Raw genomic sequence first — 18,827 nt, 5'->3', positions numbered from 1 at the left:
ATACTCCCTAGTACACAGTAAGTGATTAATGTATGCTTTTCCATCCCATCGATTCCATCTCCTAAGTTATAGTCTAACTGTGTTCTGCACTGGTAGGAGTTTCTGCACTGAGAATTAGCCATGCTAATAGAATCAGATTTTTCGATGGTCCTCATTCATGTTTAAAATGGCATATGTATGAGACAGATGTTATTATCAAAAAGATTGTTGTAAAAGGCCCTCAAAAAAGAGAATGTCCTATCTGTGTTATATTCATGATACTCTTGGTGAGAATAAAATATTGACATTTTAAAAGGTTGGTGATTTTTCTTAATGAAGAAAAATCTGAAAATGTAAGCAATTTATTAAAGCTCTACACCAAAATATTTTTTACAGCCCTTTTCAAAATTATCTTAGAAGCATTTGGTACTTTATAAGTGTTTCTTTTATAGCCATAGAAATGCTATGTGCTTAATAGTTTTAAAATTTCATATGGAAACTGTAAATACTTCATGATACAATTGTGCTGTATTAATATCATACTTTATTTCTCAGGGTAAGAATAGGCAACAGTTTTCATTCCTTCTCCCTTAGAGGAGTATATCCCCCTGATTATCTCTTACATTTATCAATATGTTTCCATACTTTACCAGATTCTTTTAAGGTATGAACATAAATCTGATATAAATGGAAATGGGTCCACAAGTGATTTTTGCATGTATAATTTATTTTGTAGGACATTCATATAAGATCATAAATTTCTGAGCAGGAAGGGATCGCAGATTATCTAGTACTATCCCCTCCTTTGAGAGATAAGGAAATGTAGGTCCAAAGTTGTGAAGTTACTAGTCCAAGGTCACAAAGCAAGGAGCTGGAAACTGAATCAATAGTTTCTGGCTCCAAATTCAATGCTTCCTCCTGCCTCCTCTCACTGGACCATGTCCTTTACTGAATTACTATTATAGTGAATTAAGCTAATAAATGAGCAATGTATACCCACATATTAATATAAGGTAAATAGAATATAAGCTCCTTGAAGGCAGGGAAGAAGAAACAGGGGTATAGTGGAAAGAGTGCTGGATTCAGACTCAGAAGTCTAGGGGGAAAATTCTCTCTCTCTCTTTTTAAACCCTTACCTTCTGTCTTAGAATCATTACTGTGAATTGGTTCCAAGGGAGAAGAGCAGTGAGGCCTAGGCAATAGTGGGTTAAGTGACTTGCCCAGGGTTACACAGCTAGAAAGTATCTGAGGTCAGATTTGAATCTAGGACCTCTTTTCTCTAGACCTGACTCTCAATCCACTGAGCCGCCCAGCTTCTAGAGGAAAATTCTAATCCTAATTGTTAATTGCAAGACCTGGAGCAAATCATCTCTCTGGTCCTTGCTCTTCTTATCTGTAAAACACAGACGTTGGACCACAGGGTCTCTTAGGTCCCTTCTTGGTTTAAAATATATGATCCTAAAACTGCTTCATTTTTGTCTTTGTAACCCTTGCATCTAGCATAGACCCTGATACATAGTAAGTGCTAATTAAATGTTTGTTAAATTGAATAATAAATACCAGTTCAATTGTCATTTAAAATACAGATGTATAGCTTTTGCTTTGGCTCTGTTTACAAGCCAAATGCTACCATGCTTCTTAATGATTATAGAATTGCTATCTGAGGAGGAAGATTTTTAAGACAATTAGGGAAATCCTTCCGTTGGCAGGTACAGCCAGACTCCTGAGTGGTATGCTGATTCCACCAAGTTATTATGCACTGGGTCAATAGGATGAGTCTCTCTGGAGCATTTAGAGGATCATGTGGATAAGAATCATACAAGATGAGGTGGAGAGAGTTGCAAGCTGCAGCTATAGAAGGAACAGCCGCACTCCTGCCATCACATATCCATCGAAAATAAAGAGGAATCCAATTGAAAATCCAAGGACTGGATTAGAACCAAATCTTAAGAGCTATCACAATGGAAGCATACAATTTATTTTTTGTACAGAAGAACCCATCCTGAATCTTAAAACATAGTGTATATCCTAGATTGGACTCTGCCGTAGGTCAAGCCATGTTCTCCCAATCTTATGAGCTACATACAACAAAAAGTTGATGAATCATGGTTTACCGAGATCATAGACATTTGTCCTAGTCCTGACACTTGCATTGTAAATGCATTCTACTGCGTAGAACTAAGTTCTGTTGGTTTATTATAGATGAGTCCATATATTTTCCTAACCTGCCTACTGTACAAGTACATTTCTCCATGTGCGTTCCATCTTTACTTGGTTTTAGTGATTTGTGATACGTTCTGTATTAATTGCTCACTATCCTGGGAACTTCACATATCAATTTGACTACACCATATAATGTGATAATTCACTATAAAAGTGTTTAAAATACCTCCTTGCAGTAGCAACTATTAAAATGAGCATATATTCCCTTTTGCTTTAAGATGAATTGTATCCTAACTCTCTGAGTAGGAAAAGGGGGTGTTAAATCTGCTGAATGGGTAACAAGTAGAGGAGTGATCTTTTATACTTTAAATTAATGCAAAAATCCAGCAGCTGTGGCAGACTTGTTAGAGTCTGACTGAGGAATCAGATGAACAACATGCAGTTTTCTAGTCTGAAGAGGCTAGGCAGATTTTTCTTAAAACTCTATCTCCCTTTTCAATCAATCAAGAGACCAAGAAGCATTTTTAAAGTACCTACTATGTGCCAGACTGTGGTCTAAGTGTTAGAAAAAACTTGAAGCTTGTATTCTAATTAAGGGAAGTAGACAATATGCATGTAGAAAATGAAGATAAGGGGCAGCTAGGTGGCTATACTTCCTAGCTGTGTGACCCTGCACAAGTCACCTAACCCCGATTAGCTAGCCCTTACCATTCTTCTGCCTTCCAAACAATACACAGTATTGATTCTAAGATCGAAAGTAAGGTTTTTTTTTTTTAAATGAATGAGACGTTGTTTTGAAAGGGAGGAAAATGGTATTTGGGTAAGAAGGTCAGGAAAGACTTTATGTGGAAGGTGATATATGAGTTATGTTTCAAAGGGAACCAGGGATTTCAAAAAGTGGAGGTAAGGTGAAAAAATATTCAAGGCATGGGTTGGAGGTAGTTAATGAAAAAGTCTTGGTATGGTAGATGAATTACAATCTGTGGGGCCCCTCACCTAGACTAATATGTTTGGATTATACAGTGCACGGAGGGAAATGGAGAGCTTTAAATGGCAGATAGATTGGGTTATGTTTGATCTGAGAAATAATAGAGATCCACTGGAGAGGGGTGTGTGTGTGTGTGTGTGTGTGTGTGTGTGTGTGTGTGTGTGTGTGTGTGTGAGAGAGAGAGAGAGAGAGAGAGAAAGAGAGAGAGAGAGAGAGAGAGAGAGAGAGAGAGAGAGAGAGATGGGGCAGAATACCATGGTATTAGGATAATTACTTTGACTGCATGGTAGATGGAGTGAAATAAGGAGAGACTAGAGGGATAGAGACTAAATAAGAGGCTATCGAAATAGTCCAGGAGAGAAGTGATGAGGCAATGAGGTGGTGCAGTGGATAGTGTGCTGGGCCTGAAGTCAGAAATACTTGAGTTCAGATTTGGCCTCATATATTTATCAGCTCTGTGATCCTAGATAAGACACCTAATTTCTAATAGCCTCAGTTTCCTCTACTGTAAAATAAGGATAATTAATAATAGCACCTATCTCCTAGGGGTTTTTATGAAGATCAAATGACATAATATTTATAAAATATTCAGCACATTGGCTGGCACATAATAGATGCCATATAAATGTTTATCTCCTTCTCCCCCCTCCCCCCATGAGTCTCTGAAGTAGGCTAGTGACTCCTTTCAAGAGAGAAAGAGTCAATGGTTCACACTTTCACACTTATTCCTGCCTACCCTCTGTTTCTACATGAAACTATGTTATGGACTTGGAGGGTGAGGATCACTTGAAATTGTTTAAATGTTTATAACTTCAAATATCTCTCATGCCAAGGCCTGGAACTGATATACTGCAATCCCTCATTATTTTTCTGGATTCTCTTCAAGGGACCTTGGGGTTAAAACCAACAAAAGGTTTGCTTCTTCAGCAGCTAAGGAGGGCTATGGCAACCTAAAACTTACTTTTCTTTTGAGTAGGCTAGGAAAGGCTTCTTTCTATCTTTGTCCTCAATTAATGAAGACAAGACCAACCATTCACAGTTTGTCATATCAGGGAGCAGAAAATGTTAGTTTCAGTGCTCAGCTGTATTTTGCAATAATTGCTGGTGATGAGACAGCTATAGCATGGCAATATGAATCAAGAGAAAATGGCATCGTAGTTGAATAGACGACATTTGACAACTGATTGGATGTTAGAAGGAAGCGGTGAGATAAAAGGAAGAGTGAAAAATGGGAATGAGAAATTTGGTTAGTTCAATTCATAGCCAAAAATCTGCTGCAGATTATCATAACTTTTTACCTATTTTAACTTTTATTTTATGTTTTATTATATTTATTAATTCTTTTAATGGTGATCTCTGCCTCTAATCCTGCCTCTCTAATCTGTTTTTTGCTCATGCAAAAAAAAAATCATATCAGGCCAAATCATTTATCTACTCAAAAATCTTCAGTGGCTCCCTACTACCTATAGGAAAAATAAAAGTTAATTACTCTGAAACTCAAGACCTTTCATGGTTTAGCTTCAAACTACTTTTCCAACTTTCTTCCATGCTACTCCTCTTTGTACATTTTAGGCTTTGACCAATTTGGAGAACTTACTTTTCTCTGCTGACAGGGGAAGAGTAAAGAACTTTGAGTTTAGCCTAGTCTTCCATTCCCGCTGTTTGTAGGAGAACTTCATGAGCTTCAAAGTATGTGGAGGATTTTAGACTTCCTGTTTTCTCATCAGTGTTTGACGAGATGTCTGCTTTGAGAGTTAAGGGCATATTGGATGAGATGAGGAAAACAGATTTAAGACTCTACAAAGAGCCCAGCATAAAAGCTATGTCTATAAGGGGGGAAATTTTGAGGACTCCAATAAAATGACTTCTAGGAGTAGTGTTACCCTTCTACCATATGGGCTTTCTAAGCTTGAGTCTACTTTTCCCTGGACTCAGAATGTACTTTTGGGGAAGGATGTCACAAAGAGCATGTCATGGACTTTTTGGGGAGATGTTTTGTATCAGCTCTTTTTACCATATCATCTTAGCAAATGTCCCTTTTTGAAAAGCTAATTAACTCAGGCTGACCAGTTTATGCCAACTGATAACCACAGAAGGAAAACACACTGGTGGGGACTTCTAAGCTATAATATTAAAATCCCTCACTCCCAAACCCTTAGGGGTTACCTTTTAGAAACTTAAAGGGAGACTTAATAGCTATATTGTAGGGACTTGATTTGTCACTGCAAGTAAGAGTTAAAATAAGACATATTGCCTCAATTGGTTATTGACACACTTCTACTTTAAACTCCAGATAAAATACAACATATCTGTGAATCCTCCTTCCCAGATTCCCTCAATTGAAAATGCTCTGTCCCTCCTCAATTTTCCTAGATTCCTTAGTATATCTTCTTTATACATCATGCTTGTTTATAAATGTGCATATATAGATACTTATTTCTACTTAGCACCTAGAAAGATGCATTGCATAAAGTAGGCTGCTCAATAAATGGTGATTAACTCTTCAAAGAGTCATGAATTTGGAAGGTAAACTTGGATGCTCTCTAGTCCAATACACACTTAAACAGAAATTTCATGCTTCATCATCTCCAAAAAGTGGTCATCCAAATTTTGCATGAAAACTTAATGATAAAGAACCATGTATCTCTAGAGGCAGTTCACTCACTCTTGTGTAGCTATAATTGTCAACACTGACAATTGTTTTATTTTCTTTTGTCTTTTACTTATATTTAGACTGAATCTGGCTCTCTATGACTTCTGCCTACAGTTTACAGTTCTTAGTTTTTCCATCTGGGGCCAAACACTTAAATTAGTACTTCTAATCTGGGCAAGTTAGAGAGGTCTAGTTTCAAAAAAAAGTTTTTAGATTAACTGTTAAAGATTTGACTGCGAGGCAGGGAGAAGACACAGTGGATAGTGTTGAGTTTGGAGTCAGGAGGATTTGAGTTCAAATCTTCCCTAAGACATTTACTTAGCTCTGTGATCTGGACAAGTCAGCCTCAGTTTCCTTATGTGTAAAATGGCGATAATAATAGGACCTACCTCACAGAATTGTTATATATTTCAAATGAAATAATATGTATGTGGCATTCTACAAACCATAGAGTGCTATATAAATGCTATTCTTCCCCCCTCATGTTGTAGTAATGATTTTTGGATAGATTTGTATATACTGAGCTAGGAATTTCTGCTGATAGTTCATGAACTTGACTGTCTTTTTCCCCCTCTCTTCTCCTCTCAGGCCCTCAGTGCTTCCTTTTCTTCTTTTCTCCTCCTCTCCCTCTTCATCTCTACTTCTTTTCATCTCTCTCTTTCTCCCTCTTTCTCTCTCTTCCTCTCTTTCACTCCCTCTTCTCTCAAAATTGTGTATTTATTTCATGGATTCATTCCACTAAGTGCTGTATTGGCTACTTGTTGAGAAAGATCCTTAAGAGAAAAGAGTCCTGGTTCTCTTGTTAACAGCTTTTTGTAGAAGGTTTGGGTAGTCACATAATTGGAGAAGAAAACCTAGCATTGTCCTTAACAAGCTGTTCAGGATGGTTGGGGATAGAAAGGTCAGGGAGGTATATAAAGAATCATAGAATGACTGAATATCAGAGCTGGAACTGAAGCTTAGAGATCATCAAACCCAACTCTTTCATTTCCTGACTCAGGAAACTGAAGTCCACAGATGCTCAGTGACTTGCCCAAGGTGATATTTTGAGTTAGTGGCAGAGCTTAGATGAGACATGTTGCCTATGTCCAGATCCAGTAACTCTGTCTAATAATAACGTGTGATGAACTTTACTATCGACTACTCTCTTACAATGGTCCTGAGACTTAAATTTTGAAAAAAGAACAACAAAAATCCAACCTGCCCATTATCCAGTGCAAGTACCAAAGTGCTCTTTTAATTGTAGCTGTCAATATAATAGAAACAGTAAGTATTTTTGAGACAGTGTTCTAAAAATGCTGTAGCCACAGAGTAGTTTTCATTTGGCATTAATGTTGCAAATACTTCTGACTGCTTAATTTTGCTACTTTGAATAATATAGCTCTTTAAATTGAAGCAGCCCCAGCAGCCTTAGCACCTTGCTAACGTAGAGACAGAATGACTACAGTTCCCTTAGGTATGCTATGACTTTTAAAAATTAAGCTGGACTTCCAAATGATTTCCTTTATTCAACTCCAAATGAAATAAGTGCTTGAGGTGTGCTATGAATTTTAAATTTATATGAAAATGAAATTCAACATATACCAGATTAGAAATATAATGGTCAAATAATATTTTTAGAAGATTATTTGAATGGAGCTTTTGCTAATGACTATTTGTATCTAGTTGAGTAGCAAAGAGAACTGTTTATACTATATTAATGGATTAATAAGGTCAGATGAAATTCTGGGGAGAGAGGGAGGAGGGGAAAAAGAAGAGGAGAGATAAAGATGAAATGGGATGGAGGGAGAGGAAAAGGGAAGGGGAGGAGAACAACTGTCATTGAAACAGAATCCCTTTTTCAAGCATGGCGATAGATTATTTCATAATTTTAGACACATTTTTTACTACATCTGTGGAACCAGCAATAAGTTCTCCTTATTGTGACTGACCCTGTATGAAATTTCACCGGACTTGGTGTTGTGCCTATAGGAACAGATATATTTAGAAGCTTAGTATTTCCTTAAAATTTTTCTTTGAGCTAAAATAAAGTGGATAGAATGTCTAGTGGATGAGCTAAACGAGAACAAATGGAGGTTCAGTGGGAAGAAGGTAGCATGATAAAATAGGGAGAGTCCTGGTTTTAGAGTAGGAAGATCTGGGTTAAAATCCCAGCTCTACCATATACTACTTTGTGTGAATTTAGGCAAGTCACTTTAATCCTCAGGATCTCTGTTTCCTCATCTGTAAAACTAAGAGGATGGAGGAGATGACCTCCAAAGACCCTGCCAATTCAAGATCTGCAATCCTACTATTCTGTGACTCAACATTGTGGGCAGTGGGCCTTCTTAGATGACATTAATTTTAATAGGAGTAGACTCTCACCCTTTTACCTATTACATAGGCAGCCAGATGGTACAGTGGATAGAGTATGGGGCCTGGAGACAGGAAGATTTGAAATAAAATTTGGCTCTTGGCACTAGTTCGGTGACTCTGGGAAAGTCACTTAATCACTGTCAACCTCAGTTTCCTTAACTGTAAAAAAATGAGGATAATAATAGCATCTACCTTCCAGGTTACTGGGAGGATCAAATGAGATGCTATTTTTATAGTACAATTCATGAAACATGAAAACTGGTTAAGAGAAGACACTTACAGAGTACAAATATAGCCAGACATATTATACAGAGTACTGGACTTGAAGATAGGGAGAACTATGTTCATATCCTGTTTCTGACAGTTTTCTGCTGTGAGGCCATGAATAAACCTCTCTTAGCCTCTTGAACTTGATCTTTCTAAACCACAGTTTCTCATCTGTAAAATGGAGATGCCGAGAAGACTGTCATATGGCTCAAATGAACTAATGTCCATAATGTGCTTTGCAAATTCTCTACAGTACTATTTAAATGTCAGTTATGAACATTTTTAGTGGAAAGAGCAATAGTTATGAAACTAATAAATGTTGAATTGAATGAACCAGAAGATCTGCTTTCTAGGGCTTGTTTGGTTTATCTTAAGTAAATCACAGTTTGCCCATTCTATAATTTCCTTAGAGAAGAGTGGTAGGCAATAATACTTGTGCTGCCTCAGTTTTTACATCTGTAAAATGTGACAGAGATCCCCAATAGCTCTGAAAATCTATGATATGTACTCAATTGCAAGTTTTTTTCAGAGCATCAAATGAGAAGACATGTGACAGTATTTTGGCAAAAATGAAATGTTACATAGAAGTGAGATGGTATTTTTACTATGCTTTGACAAAGCTCTGGACTGCTGCTGAGTCTTAGAAGATGGGCTTCCAACATGGAGGGTGACTTGATAGGAAGGTGCTGAATTATACCGAAAATTCTGTTCCATATTTTTCCTGAAGAGAGAAACATTCTCCTTAGACTATAAGAAGCTTTTTTTTTAATCTCTCAAAAAACTCAAGATTGTGTCCTTTCAGATGGTCTCAGATGGATTAAAGCTAGGAGGGAATTTTCACAAGTCTCAATAAGTATTTATGTTCCAAATTTCCCCAATTTATATAAAGATAAATTCTTGCTAAGCAGTTAAGCTAGCCCCTTAGCTGTAGTAGCTGCAGGTTCAGTCTGTATTTGGGGTATAAGACACCCGTTTGAGGTAAGAAGGGTATAAATAGAGGATATAAATAAAATATCATTTTACCTCAGGTCTCTTTCTCCTTTTTATCCCCTCCAACTGTTTTCTAAGGGTGTTGAAATCTGCTGAGATTTATTTTGATGAAGGTAAGTTGCTTCTCGTTATCAGGCAGTAAAGATGTTATGTTATTGTTTACTGTTTCCCAGCAGCTCCGTACAGTGCTGTCTGAACACTTGTGGTTATAATAGGCAGAAATAATGAAAAGCCATTTTTGCTAGTGATGTCCAAAGCTTTGATTTACCTCTTCAGTAAGTGAAGGATTTATTACTGACACCGAAGGTGGTTTTGAAAGATAACGGCTCACAGTACCATAACAGCAAGAGACTTTTGAGGGCTGATCTTAGCAGTAATGGGTCAGCAGGTATGGAAGAAATTTCAGAGATGTAGATCTTAGGAACTGTGAGGGAGCACAAAAAGAGGAGATCTCCATAGTATCCAGAGACCCAGCCAAGGGTAAGGATTTACAGATTAAAATCACCATCTTATGTTGTTCACTCAGAAGTGATTTTCTATAAATATAGCCCATGCGATAGAGCCAGGCAATGTGACACAGTGGACAGTGTTGGACCTGGAATCAGGAAGACTTAGGGCTTTGACACTTGCTTACATGAATGACCTTGGACAAGGGTGGATGCCCATGACCATGACCAAGAAAAAAATTACTTTATCTGTCCAAGCTTTAGTTTCTAGATTTATAAAATAGAGATAAAATGAGTTATAGTCATCCTAATCTCACAGGGTTGTTATTAAGCTCAAACAAGGTAGTTTGCCCTTCCTTTTGAAGAGGATCAACAACATCATGGGGTGATGACTTGCATGTGAATTTGATTTAAGTGAGGCAGAATTGCACAGTCATCAGCCTCACTCTATCTTCCAAAGTCATCAAAGTTCAGTGGCAAGACAGAAGTCAGGAGAACTGGTGATGGCCTGGGATGCAGTGGATGACCTTGGAGTCTTCAAGTCTGACATGGCATTGGGACAAATTGTTCTTATCTACTCATTCTGCTGGGGGGAAGTCTTCTCATGCATGGAGTAGACACCCCTGCATATCACTGACATATTTGAGGCCAGTCAGTTCTCCTCCATTTGTTGTATCCTGTCTTCCAAGATGGTTTTACTGGGGTGTGGCCACTGAGCATGCTACAGTTTGTTGGAACCATAGGTGAGATTTGGGTGAAAGGTAGACACCAAAGGTGGATAAGCCACTTTTCAATGCACCAGAAATACTAGGCCTTCCTGCACACCTCATACATCACAGTAATATGTGTAACATGCTTTGTGGACTTTGAAGACCTATAAGTCTATTATTATTATTATTATTATTATTATTATTATTATTATTATTATTATTGTGATCACATCATGGTGTAGTAGAAAGAGCTTTATAGAGGTAGGTAGGGGCTCTGGGTACTTTTCTTGGCTATCCTGGCATCTACTTACATGGCTAGGTATGTAATTTTTTTTATCTCTCTGAGTCATATTTGCCACTCTGTAAAATGGATTTAATGTTCTCTGATTCTATAATTCTATACCATTGTGAGATTTCTTGGTCAAAGTTAAATTTGGAGATGATTACATGCCAATGAAGAATTTCATCTAAAACAAACTGTGGTTTATCTACTTCATGGAAGCAAGAGGGGTGAAATCTTCCAAATTCATTTCACTTTAGTTTATTGAGTGACAACATTTGTTAAGCGATTATAGGTTCCAGTCACTATGTTAGGTGTTGGGGACACAAGGACAGAAACAAAATGGTCCCTGCTCTAAAGGAATTACAGCATATTCTGTTGAAAGGAAACTATATATATATATATGAAATGAAAAATAAACATTTATGACAGCACTGTATGAAGCCGCTGGGAAACAGTAAATAATAAACATGAAGGCTAAGTAAAATAGGAATAAACATCTATGGATAAAACCCCAGGAACTGGAGGGATTGGAATAGACTCTGTAAGAGGTGGGACTCAAGCAGAGCTTTGAAAAAAGGTTTGAATAGTGATGATATTTCACAAAACTATTTTCTTTCTTCCAAAAATGGTAACCTTGACTTCACCAAACCTGGAGGAAAGTAGAATAGAAGTGGATGAGAGATTATGTCTTATAGTGGAAAATACATTGACTCTGGAGTCAGTAGAACTCAGGTTCAAATTCTAACTTGATTCTTACTACCTGTGTGACCCTTGACTAAATCAGGTAGCCCCACTTTTGTCCTCTGTAAAATGAAGGGTTTGGATTAGATTAGTGGTTGGCTAACTGTAACCTGCAGGCCAAATCCAGGCTATAGTTGCTTACAGATTTTGGGCTTCATCACAGCCAAATGAGGAAGTTCAACATACAAGTAAATGCCAGAGGCAGGTTTCAATCTCAAGTCTTCTTGACTTCAGGTCTAGCACTCAATTCTTTATGAGAAGCTGCTTCTAAATTCTGTAATTATAAAAGAAGAGACTGGACTAGAACTGACACAGAATGACAGAGCTGGAAGAGGCCTCTGAAATTAAGTAATCTAAAGCCCTTATTTTGTAGATGAAGAAAGTGGGGTCTAAAGAACATAGTACTTGGCACATATTTAATGACTTACTGAATGTAAAGGGCATGTACAAAGCATCTCAATCAAGATTCTAGAGCAAATTAATAACAGGACTGGAAGTAGGGTATATGTCTTCTAAATCTTAGTCTAAGAGTAGTCTTTCAACCAACCTACACTACTTCTTGATAGAGGCTTTAAAATTCAGAAGCAAAATAAAAGAAATGTTGTTTTAAATTTTTAAAATCATCAATTCCTTAAAACACCCTTTAATCATATTTTCCCATTGCCATAGTATTTCTACAATCTTCTCCATCTCCTTGTACTTCTAGCTTAATTTTAATTTTGAAATGCTTGTCACTTTTTATGAACTTCTGAAGCTTCCTATATTCTACTCACATGTTTTTTGGGGGAAATGTTTCATTTTCCTCTAGGTTTTTAAAGTCATCAGAGAGAACTTTTGCTTTTAAAAATGTGAAGCCTCTATTCATATTCTGTGACTTGTGAACATGGACATGGTGGAGCCTCTTCTAGAGGATAGATTAAAGAAGTTTGTTTGGTTGAGAGCAAGACTCTCCACTGGATTCCAGGGTATATTTGGAGGGGAATGATGGCGGAGTTTCCCATGAACACAATGCCAGAAGTTGAGAGCATAAAAGCGTAGAACATTAAAGCTAAAAAGACTTTTGCAGATCAACTAATCCCAAATCAGGAAATTATGATATTCAAGTTCAGTGGCTTGCCTAAGAACATACAAATAGCAAGAAACCAAGATAGGATTAAGTGTAAATTTCCTGAGGGCAGGGATTTTTTGGGGGTGGTGGTGGATCTTATATCTTTGGTACCTAGCTGAGTTCCTTATATGTAGTAGCTACTTAAAAATGCTTGCTGAATCATGTTGAAATCCAGGTCATCTTAGTCAAAATCCATCAACAATTTCCATTATACCACATTGTTTATATAGTTAGATAGTGAATATGAAAAACAGAGCAATACAAAGGTGAAGAGGATAGAAATAGGTTTTTGTTTGTTTTTAGAATTTGTGGGTGTGTAGAAGAACAAAGAAAAGCCTCAAAGTTAAAAAAATGTTCATTTAAGGAATACAGCTTTCTATCCAAGGGCAGGATCATGGGAGCCAAAGACAGTTTGGAACAACTAGGAGCAGCATGAAAAGAATCACAAGCTCCTGGGTTGATGGTTGAGGAGATGCTGAAAGTATGCTTTGCTTATTATGGTTTTCCATAGCCTTTGATTTGTTATACCCCTATCTTGGTATTCTAGAGAAAAATATTTTTAAAAGCAATGTTTTGCACATGCTGTTTATGAAAGTGGAATAAGAAAATACTAGTATAATATAAATCAGACATAGGGTAGCTATTTATTTTGTCTACACAAAAGAAATATTCAGCACAAAAGTCATAAATATTCATTGCTAAAACTTAAGCAAATGTCATCTTAACAATTTAAAACTATCCTTATACTCTGCTGGGAAAGTAAGGCTTAAGACCATCAAAACATAGGACATTTTTGTGAAGTTCTTAAATTAACATTTCACATTTTACCTTGACACTTCACTGTCTAAACAATTCCTTCTAGGTCCATTTGTTCTGGGAAGTAGGTCTAGGACTGAGGCCACCATCACCTTCTGAGAGTATCCTCTCAGTTGTAAAACATGCACCCCACCAAAAAAAAAGTAGGATGGAGAGAAATATACAGTTAGCAATTATAACTGTGAATGTCAATGGGAAAAATTCACCCATAAAACACAAGTGGATAATAGAATGGATTAGAAACCAGAATCCATCATTATGTTCTTTACAAAAAGCACACTCGAAACAGAAGGACACACATAGAATTAAAGTGAGGGGTTGGAGCAAAATCTATTGTACTTCAGCTAAGGTAAAAAAAATAGAGGTATAGCAATCATGATCTCAGATAAAGTAAAAGCAAAATAAACCTAATTAAAAGAGTAAACTACATTTGCTAGAAAGTATTATAAATAGTAAAGCAATATGAATAGATTTGTGTTAAATTCATCTGATAAAGGCCTCTTGTCTCAAAAAACAGGCAACTGAGTCAAACATATTAAAAAAAATAAGAGCCATTCACTAATTAATAATTGGTCAAAAGATATGAACAGGCAGTTTTCCAAAGAAGAAATCAAAGCTATCTATGGTCTTATGAAAAAAATTTTCTAAATCACTATTGATTAGAGAAATGCAAATTAAAATAACTGGAGGTATCACCTCATGCTTATCAGATTGCTCAGCATGACAGAAAAGGAAAATGACAAATACTGGAGGGGATATAGAAAAACATAGATACTAATACACTACTGATGGAATTGTGAACTAGTCTAGTGATTCTGGGGAACAATTTGAAACTATGCCCAAAGGACTATAAAATATGCATACCCTTTGACACAGCCATATTACTACTAGATCTGTACCCAAAAGAGATCAAAGAAAAAAAAGGGACCTACATGTACAAAAATCTTAAAATAGATCTTTTTGAAAAGAACTGGAAATTGAGATGATGTCCATCAACTGAAAAATGGTTGAATAAGTGGTGGTGTATGATTATAATGGAATACTATTGTGATATAAGAAATAACAAAGAGGTTAATTTTGGAAAAACATGGAAAGAACTACATGAAATGATAAAGAGTGAAACAAGCAGAACCAAGAGAATGTTGTATACAACAGAAATATAGTCGGAATAATGACATATGTATGTCCACATCCAGAGAAAGTAATGATAAATAGAAATAAATAAGACATAGTTTCATATATACATATATCTTTTTTGTCAAATGATTTCTTCTCTAATGGAGAAAGAGATGTGAGGAAGGGAGTTAATTGGGTATTTTAATGTAACAAATAAACAAGTAAATGAATAAATCTAAAAAAGAAAAAATCATGAGGGGTATGCTTTTCAGAAAGGCATAAGTAAGACCTAGTAAGACCTAGATGAGTTAATGCAGAGAAAAGTAAGCAGAACCAAGAGATTGTTGTACATAGTAATGGTAATATGTGGTGATGATCAAGTGTGATAGACTTAGCTACTTTTATCAATACAACAATCTAAGACAATTCCAAAGGACTCATGATGGATAGAGGGGGAATGCTGTTGATGTAATTTGACTAGATTCTTGAAAATCTTTCAACAAAGCCTTTCATTCTATTATTTTGGGAAAGATAAATAGACACAATATAGATAACAATGAAGTTAGATAGGTCCAAAGCTAATAGAATGTCCAGAGATCAAAGAGTGGTTATTAATGATTTGTTGTCAGCTTTGGAGTATGGGGCAAGGAGGTCAAGTAGGTTGCCTTGTTTTTGCATTTGGTGTTGTGTTAGTATCTGTTGTTTTTTGTGATTCTGCTAATTCCAGGTCTCTCTCAGAGATAGTGACTCTTTAAGACCGGATTATAAATATTCTCTTTTCTTTATGGGACCATGAGACTCACATACATTGTGTTGAGAGAGACATTTTGGGAAGAGAAAATTGATCAACTCTTCACACTTTAGGTCTTGGCCTGTCAATATATGCCTTCTATGAATCAAATTATACTATTGTTTTCAAGGTGGGACTCCATGAGTATGTATGGCAGTGTGCTTCAGATGATCACAGATTTGTTGATTTATTGCATAAATCTGTATTATAATTCAATTCCTGCTGGCAATACCCTTATTCTACAAGACTATTCAGCTGTGATTCTAATTGAATGCTCTCATCCAAGGAGGAGTAATGTAAACAAGCAAGGTTTTCCAACTGACCTGGACTTCATTCAGCTATTTAAGGTCTTCACAAAAAGGGCTGAAGTTTACCTTGCAACTAATGACTAATGATTAGAGTATGATTAGATAAGAAGGATTCTTCTAGCTATCAACTTCGAGATATTATTTCTGTTGATCAGAACACTGGAAATCATGTAGCTCAGAGACTCTTCATTGATAGCTGTGTAGCTACATTAAAACCAAACCAAAATCAACTCCTTGTTGTGCTAATACTGATTTCCATGACTGTCTAGTTGATGGTGAGTCAGAAATGTTAGGTCAACCTTCATCTTTCCAAGGTTCAAGACAGAGACCTTTTGATTTATAGTTGATGCTTTTAAGTTTTCATGAGAAGCCAGAGATCAAACCTATATTACATGCCACCTAAAGTCACTGACATCTCTGACCTGCCAGATCATTCAAACAAAGCTTGTTTCTTCCACAAATCAAGCTAAGAATGGCCATTTGAAGGGGGCACAGATAATATCTATAGCTGTTGTGAAAGTGGTAGCTGTAGGAAAACCCATCTTCCAAACAGATTGTCCAGAAATCACTGGAAAATGAGTGAGTTGTATTAGATAGGTATCATTAGAAAAGAGAATGAGGCTGATATAATAGTTGGACTCTGATTGTTTCTGATGTGACAAAGAGTCCCAGCAGTATTGCTAGCCAGGATGAAATAATTAGAAACCTTTTCTAAGGTAAGGAGAAAACCAACTCAAATAGTGCTACTGAATGCTGGATCTGTAGTATTTTTCTATCTATCATGTGACTCTTGCTGAAAGATATGAAATTCCTTTTGGTATCACTATCATTTAAGTAAATTAAAGGATACCCTTAAGATCCAAAAAATAAATATATGAAAGTCATAAAATGCCTATATTTAGTGTGACATGATTATGGAAATGGAAAGTCCAGTTTTCTTTGCCTTGGAAATTTTAAGTCATATGACTATGAGTCTGGGGCTTTTTTAATGTTTTGGGTTTTGTTTTTTTTTGCATGAATTGATGGCATCAACTCCTCTAAACAGCTATCCTACCCCTAGAATCACTGTCCACTCAGCTTTAATGTGAGAGCTTCCCCCAAATAGAGTCCTTGGTAAAATCTCCCGGATTTACCATGCTTCATGGAGGGCTTTGGGTACTTGCCATATCTGACACTATGATATTTTGGAATGAACACTAAATGTGCAATCACAGAAACCAATTTGGAGAACTGACTCTGCAACCTTGATTCAGCCTCTTCTGGTCTTCATCTTCCTCCTTCAACTCAGTAAGTCAGTGCTATTAGGTATCTACCATATGCCAGGCATTGTGATATACAGTCCAACCTATAATAGTCCCAGCTTAAATTCTGTTGGTAGGAGGTAGAAAAAGGAGAGAAAACATATTATAAAAAAATTAAATGCAAGAAATTTGGGAGAAGGGGAAGGCACAAGAAACTGTGAGAATCAGGATAGACTTCTCAGATCCACATATGAGTTGAGCTTTGAAGGAAGCTAGGAATTCTATGAGGTAAACGTAAGGAAGGAGGGCATAGGGGACAGCCAGTAAGGCCAATTCAGCTTGAATCTAGGGTGCATAAAGGAGAGCAATAAGCAATAATTTCATAACGTTGGTCTGGAACCAGATTGTGAAAGATAAGAGACAAATAAAAGAGTTTGTATTTCACCTCTGACAAGAGGGAGTCACTGAAATTTCATGAGCAGAGTCTTTTAACATAGATCTGTGGGTTAGGGATGTCGATTTGCTAGAATTATAGAAGACAAATCAGAGTAGGGAAGATACAAGACAGGGAAACACTTTAGGAGCCTGTTATGATAATCCAGATGAGAGTTGTTAAAGACTTGAACCAGGATAGCATTCATATGAGTGAAGATGGAGTTGATGAAACCTTTCTGATGTCACATCCCTCAAGAAGTTAGCATCATCCCTCCTCCATTATTTGTATTTCTTTTTTGCATACTTTGAATATACTTATCACTAGAGGGAATGTAAACTCCTTGAGGACAGGAACTATTTGATTTTGTCTTTGTATCCTTGGTACCTAGTATAATGCCTGACCCATAGCAGGGATTTAATACAAGTTTGTTGAGTGTTTGAAGTGTTATGGAGGTTGAATCAACAAAACTTTGCTACTGATTGGATATGAGGGCTGAGGAATGTGGGAGGAGGAGTGACCTAGATGACTCCTAAGATCCTGTCCAGTTCTAAATTCCATTTCTGAAGATGACTCCTGGGCCAGAGAGAGAGGAGAAAGAACCAACCTAATATTCCTGGAAGTGCTATGTAGCAGCTTGGCAATGACAACTTGTATAGCACAACTGTGTCAAAGTGGTCTAACTGCTTGCCAGGCCATTTTATACCCTTCCCAGCTCCCTCCAAATCCTATGTTGCTTTTTTCTACCCAGGCATCCATTTTTGATGTAGAAAATTAGATTAAATGTATATAACTTTAGTGTAGGCAATAAAGCTGAAAACTCCACCATCTCTTCAGGGTTGGTATTGCTCTGTGAAGATTTAACCAGAAGGCTAAAACACTGGGAAAAACAATTGCTGAGTAGAAGCCCGCAGTCTGTTATACCCCATCCAGGCTGAGCCTTATTACCATGAGCAATAAGTCTAACACAGTTCCTCTGTGCATTGAAACCAAACAGTGAGCAGTCACTTCCCACTGCTCTCCCCATGAGTTTTCAGCATAGAGGGACCAATTCCCTGCTTGTTTTAGGCTTAAGTAAAGGGATACAAGGTGGCAAGCAATTGGAGTCACTGGATATTGTGAGCCCTGGATGGAAGAATGAATTGGGTTCCGGGGGTTTTGCTGAGGCTTAACAAAAGACATTTTCTGGGAATGTGGATGCATTTTTTTTGAGGGAAAGCAAAGCTGCCATTCAGTAAGATGTGACATTTTTATAAAAATCAATGGTTTAGAAACCAACCAGAAATGCAATGTACCACTTCCCTTTCCACTCCTTCAAAAGCATGCTGAGCTGCTTTCGAAAATCTTCCCACATGGCTGGTAGGTCTGCAGGGGGAAAGATGACCTTGGGGCTGTCTCTAGAATAGCCAGCATTCTCTATCTTTTAGCATGCAGCAAAAA

The 18,827-nt window shown here is 36.9% G+C and overlaps 1 pseudogene; it reads left to right on the top strand.

Moving 5' to 3' along the window:
- Positions 1–12,458: 12,458 nt before the first annotated feature.
- Positions 12,459–16,428, top strand: LOC123246654 (annotated as a pseudogene).
- Positions 16,429–18,827: the final 2,399 nt, after the last annotated feature.

The sequence above is a fragment of the Gracilinanus agilis genome, chromosome 4, assembly GCF_016433145.1.
Source record: "Gracilinanus agilis isolate LMUSP501 chromosome 4, AgileGrace, whole genome shotgun sequence".
In the NCBI taxonomy this organism is placed as follows: domain Eukaryota; kingdom Metazoa; phylum Chordata; class Mammalia; order Didelphimorphia; family Didelphidae; genus Gracilinanus; species Gracilinanus agilis.
This window is presented reverse-complemented; position numbering and strand designations above follow the sequence as displayed.